Below are 6,335 nucleotides of genomic sequence, written 5' to 3' on the forward strand. Positions count from 1 at the left end.
CACTTGTCCAATCTCAGGAAAATGCTTGACCAGCTGTTCAACTATGCTTAAGCAAGCAGAAGAGCTACTTCTTCAGCTCCCAGAGTCTGTGACATGTGTTTTGAGATAGGGAGAGAGAACATTTTCCCTCTCTAGCCCGGCATACCAAGAACTTTCCTATTACTCAAACACAGTCCTCAGATAATCCTGAGGCCGGAACCTGCATCATTCTGCCCCTTCAACCTAGACCCTGAGTCTTCACAGGCTTTTAACTGTAATCTTACAATCTTAGCATCCTTATTATCTATGATATTTAAAAAGCATAAATATAAATAATATTTCCAAGAATACCAGTGGAGGAAAAATGATGCAACCCAGTTTATAGTGGTGTTCTTTCCAGAACACGGAGGGCATCACATTAGCAGAGGTGCAGTGTATTTTCACAATGGAGATAAGCTATTCTTGATGTGAATTAAGGGAATTTTGAGGTGCACCCTACAAGTTGGAAACTGGTGGTCTAGGATGACTTTATGGCATAAATCTTGTGATTGATGGTCAAGAAATAATAGCTTAATCTGACAAACAACTGCTTACTCTTGAAGAATTAATTATAACATGCTTCATAGTTTTATCCTTTATCAGAATGTGGCTCTTTTTCTGTTCACTTCTCAGTCTGTAACACCCCATTGGAAAATGCACCTATTGCAGAATTACATAACATGCAAACAGGTATATTTTGAATCTCTCAGGAATGGAATGTTCAGAATTTGAAAATTAGTAGTTATTAGTCATAGGAATTTTGAAGAACACATACATTCTGTCCTCTTAACAACTTATTAACTTTTAAAAGTTATGGGTTTCCATAGAATTAAACTGTTTTCTCTTTTAGTATAAGAAAGTACTAAATTTATTCTATTTTCAAAATATTGGCAAGTATATTGTGAAAAAATTTTCTAGTTGGATATCATTCAAGTTGATGACCCTCTGATAAAGAAGAGGTAATTAATTCAAATTAGATGCTAAATAATACTGATTTTTAAAAAGTTACTACATAAAGAATAATATTTACTATACCAAAACAGTGAAATTTTATTTCATCAGCTTATTTTTTAAATTTAATTTTAATGTGAAAGTGATGTGCATTGGGGTTATAGCCATTGGAAGGTACTGAATACATAACTTTTCAAACTTGTTATCCCCTCTCTCATTTTTCTCACAGTTTTTCCTTCATCACAATACCCCTCAGACGTTGTAATGTACATTTCCAACTTACTGTCTTGTGAGAATTGCTATTGCATTGGTTTGCTCTTTGTCCTTTGCCTCACCGTTTTTTTTTTTGTTCCTGTTCCCTTAACTAATTAAGGTAAATGTATACAAAATACACAGGGTACCAAAATCAAACACAGCAGAGGATAAACCTTAGGGGAAAATCTCAAAGAAAATAGAAATCACATAGTTCATCAAAAACAACAACTGCAAATAAATATTTCTTTTTCCATATCTTGGAGTTCATTTTGCTCAGCATCAGCTTATATGGTCATATATATGCATAACAAAGGCACTGGAAAATAGTAGTTTCATGGATACTATATCATGAAAACAACATGTTAACTCTTTTTGTTGGTAAGGGCGGGATTATGATTGGTGAATTCACGATTCTGATAAAGGAATTTCAAAAGAGCTTTAAAATTAATGACAGGTAAATTTTAATTGTTCAAACTTTTTAACAACTTAGCCTATTAAGAACATTTAAAATTGTCTGGGAAAATAGGCTTTCATGCAAAGAAATCCGTGTAGACTTAGTTGAGAGGGAGCAATGTGGGTGAATATGGTTCATTTTCACAGTAAACAAACAAGCCTCACAAACCTTGCGGTAAATCCTGTAGGTTCTCTTGAGAATTGTCCTTACCCAGGAAATATACTCTCACTGTGTGAAACAAGGTTGCAATGGAATTTAAATTCAAAGTTCTTTTAAAAAAAGACATCAAAATTTGTGAATTGACATTTAATTACTAAACAGTAATTCTCTGAAAAAGAAGGGAAGATGTAATTCAAAATCACTTACTTTAATAAAAGTATGAGAAAAGAGTAGTGAAGGTAGTGAAGAAAGATGAGAGAACCCATACAGGACTGTTTTCTCTCCAGTGGTGTAATGGGATCTTGACCTTGTTTCTTCCATTCTATCTTCACAAGCTATAAAGTGTAGCTCAGGACTGGAGTAACCAGTTCAGATAAAGAATACTCAAAGAGTGGGGGCTGGGAAAGTGGCTCAGTGGTAGAGCGCTTGCCTTGCATGACTGAGGCCCTGGGTTCGATTCCTCAGCATCACATAAGCAAAAAGAAAAAAGCCGGAAGTGGAGCTGTGGCTCAAGTGGTAGATCGCTAGCCTTGAGCTGAAGAGCTGAGGGACAGCGTCCAGGCCCAAAGTTCAGGCCCCACGACCGGACCCCCCCCCCCCCAAAAAAAAGAGAATACTCACAGAAGAAAATATTTGCAGTCGATGTAGGTGATTTATAACCTTTGACAATCTATTCAAATCTGTTCAAGACTCTCCCCTACCCCAAACTGCCCTCTTTGGACAGCTTTGTTTGTTTTCCCATGACTGCCCTTCATTAACTGCTTAAAATTTTGTGAGCTCATATACATACTCTCTAAGCATTGCTGTTTGGTTGTGATTTTTGTGTGTTTTTGTTTGTAGTTGTGTTTTTAACTGAATTTCAAAGGTTGTGCATTTGTGTTACAATTAAATATGTCCATCTAATTGTCCAATGCTCCTGGATCAGAGTCACTCCTTCTATCATTCTCAACCAACCCTTTCTCCAAGATTTATTGCAGATTTAGGACTTCCTTTATTACATGTGTACATTGAGTATTCTAGCTGTACTTGCCCCTTGTTCCATTTTTCATTCATTTTATGTCTTTACTATTATTCCTTTCTGGTTTCAACTTCCTGATAGTCGTTCTGTTAAACTGTCTGTTAATACATTCCAAGGAGTTTCAATCCCACATATACTTGAAATGATGTCAGCTTATATTTCCATAATTCATTCATCTGCAATAACAATTTGCAAGACTGGAGACGTGAAGCACCAAGACATAATTTTATTCTCATCGTTTTGGAAGATTAATCTTTAGTCAACAAGAAAGTTTAAACATCACTTAGAATTTATAGCTAACTACCAGTTTTTATAAATGGCTTTGTACAATGGTGTGTGATTATTTTATTTTACATGGGATGATATTTTCTACTACCTATAAATTTTGGAAAAAGAAGAAAACTAAAATTTACTACTGTAGAGGAATATGATAGCAATAGAAGACAGATTTTATGTTTGTCACATCTCTGATCAGTACTCATATTCAAGATTTAAAGTCATATTTCTTACTATGTTAGACAGATAGGGAAAATATATGATAAGGCAACACATGATAAGGCAACTATTAGTGACTTTTTAAAATGTACCTTCTTATATGATGAAATTTACTTTATTAGCTAATATTTGGGTTTGAATTATGGGAGGCTGATGTATTTAACACATTTCTGGAAGGCACCTACTGAACAACGCAAATGGTGCGAGATACTATTTCTACACTTTAATGAATGGTTGAACTTATTTGGCATTAGTGCTGGGTAAACAAATCAACTCTATTGTAACTTGATTCCTACACTTGAAAAACTTAATGTCACTATCATCTACTTGTCAAGGGTTATTTTGGTGAATATGATTATAAAAAGTTTATTTGAAAAGGAATATACTTTCAAAAGATTAAATGTATTTTATCATTGGTTTGAGAATGACAACATTTTTAGACTACAGAACCAAGTTTTACTGAAGTACCAGTGTTTTGAAGTACTAAGGGTCTTCTCAATTAATGGTTTTCGAAATTATATTTGAACTCCAAGTCAAGATTTCCTAGCCTTGGTAGAACAATTATGGATCTAACATTCAGGAATTATTTTTTGGCCTACTTATGCTGGACTGAAATCTTCCATTCATCATTAGGAGAGGGGTATTAAAAATAATCTTGTGACATTTGTGATTTTGTTTACTCATATGGGCTGGTCATCTGTAAATTGAAAGTTTGAACTACAGTACTTTCTGTCATATTTTGTGATCTCATCTTTCATTTTAATTTGCCTTACATTTCACAATTGCTTACTGCTAATTCCTGCAAGGAATTGGGGCACTGAAATATTATAGGAAAAGAGAAAATGAGATGGGTCTTCAATTACTTTCTCTTAGCATGTTGCATGGGCCAAGGTGAGAAGTCTTGCCCATGTTATCTGATGATGCAGGTAACTGGGACCTGATATCCTCATACCCATGGGTACTGCAGAAGAATAATAGCTTTTAGGCATCATATCAGCAAAAATTTGGGTATAATCAGTAAGAACGCTTCAGAAATATGGGAAAAAAACACTTTGGGACTAGCGAGTTAACATAAGAAACACATCAGCAGTGTAAAATCTCTTCTAGATTAGAGGAAAACAATACTGCTTTTTTTTTTTTACTATGTGAATTCAGAAGACCAAGAACACTTAGAAGGTATCACAAGTTTATACCGAAAACATTGCATTGATACTTTTTATATTCTAATATATATTCTAAACCTAATTATTTATGTTCCAATCTATTTATGGGAATAATTTTAAATTTATTTGTCAAATTACCAATGAATTCTAGTAAGATTCACTGTGTGAAATTTAAGATCAGCACATATAAACATAAAATATATATGTATATATAATAGAAGAAATTGTTATGCAATGTTCCGTTGTGGTTAGGGCATCAAAGGCAACTCTGTTTTAAAGTATTATTCCATTATCTCTACCTCAGTTTTTGGTAGAGTTAGACCTAAAACTTTACCATTTGTAAATTTACAGCCTGGAGGCAAGAGGAAACACTTTGATTAAAACATTACCAATTTAAGGCCTAATATCGAGGAAAAACATATGGACTTCTCCAGGAGTTATGGAAATATTTGGTGATAGAAAATCAGTAGTGCAAGTTCCTGCCTGGTTGGATGGTAGACAGGCCAGGATATTAGGTAAACATGAATATGAACATTTTTTTACCTTCTTGGCTTTAGCTAGTTTTGAAATGATAGGAATTATAAACAATTATATTTTGATAAAATACCTTCTATTCTGAAGAATTAAGTCTGAAGTGTTCCTATCTCTATGAACCCTTGTAACTAAGATTAGTTTTGTTCCAGTAAGACAATCTATGCTGTCAGGTAAGATATTCTGGTTGGTCTGTTCCTACATAGAAGAAGGGTGAAGGGACAGAAAGACATTTGTACCACTGAGACCTCATTTAGAAAATTTTAAGCTGCAGAAGTTTAGAAGTAGCTCTTAAGCAAGGCTTACTTTGAATCCATTAGCTCCACAAAGCTAACTCAGTTGATAAATAAGTGCTTGAAAAGCCATTACCTTTGAACTTAGCTATAAAGGCTTCAAAATATGATCAAATTTAAAATGAAAACGACAAAATAGTCATTGACAAAAAATTGCAAATATGAGCAATCGACCAAACAATATAAGTTTTTTCCACTATACATAGAAATTTAGAGAAATAAGATCAATAGCATTTTTAGTAACAATAAAGGTTCCTTGTTACAAATAGGCAACCAAGGATATATGCCTGTATAAAGATTACATCGTTAACTACTTAAATTTAGAGGATACTCCATGCTTCAGCAGCAGGTCTACACAAATTACAACAATACAGATATTAACATGGCACTTGCACAAGGAGGGCATGAAAATTTGTGAATTATTCCATATTTTTCATTCTTCAAATGCAATGAAAAACAGTTATTAAAAAGTTGATTACAAAAATACAAGTGTAACAAAACCTGAAATTCATAGAATTAAAGGTTAGTTTGACATCAGTGTATTAAACTTTCACCTTCGAAAGGCCCTTACATAGCATAACCTTTACAATACTTGAAATTAGATAACATTATCTTTTTATCCCAAAGAAATAAAATAATATAAAGACTTAGGAAAAAGGAATCTTAAACTTTTCCTATATGGAATGTAATCTGAAAGGACACATTTATTAATGAATCTATATATTATAAAACAATGTAGACTTCAAAGTATTATATCTAGAAGACAATGAAATAGATTATGGACTTTATACAAACATAGATACTTTTTTCAGACAATCACCAGGAATATCTTTAATTTCTGTACTATTCTTTTCAACAAATAAGATAAAATTAAAAAAATCACAAACTCTGCAGAAATCATTATAGATGCATACAAACAACTCTTGAATACATTTTGTCATCAAAGTCAGGCAATTCACGTGGAAGAATAACATGGAATCCATTAATTTTTAAATTAA

The 6,335-nt window shown here is 33.2% G+C and overlaps 1 pseudogene; it reads left to right on the forward strand.

The window, feature by feature from the left end:
* The first annotated feature begins 5,671 nt into the window (after window positions 1-5,671).
* Window positions 5,672-5,771, forward strand: LOC138812016 (U6 spliceosomal RNA; annotated as a pseudogene).
* The last annotated feature ends 564 nt before the right edge of the window (window positions 5,772-6,335 follow it).

The sequence above is a fragment of the Dipodomys merriami genome, unplaced genomic scaffold (genome assembly GCF_024711535.1).
Source record: "Dipodomys merriami isolate MVZ:Mamm:240054 unplaced genomic scaffold, mDipMer1.0.p SCAF_557, whole genome shotgun sequence".
In the NCBI taxonomy this organism is placed as follows: Eukaryota; Metazoa; Chordata; class Mammalia; order Rodentia; family Heteromyidae; genus Dipodomys; species Dipodomys merriami.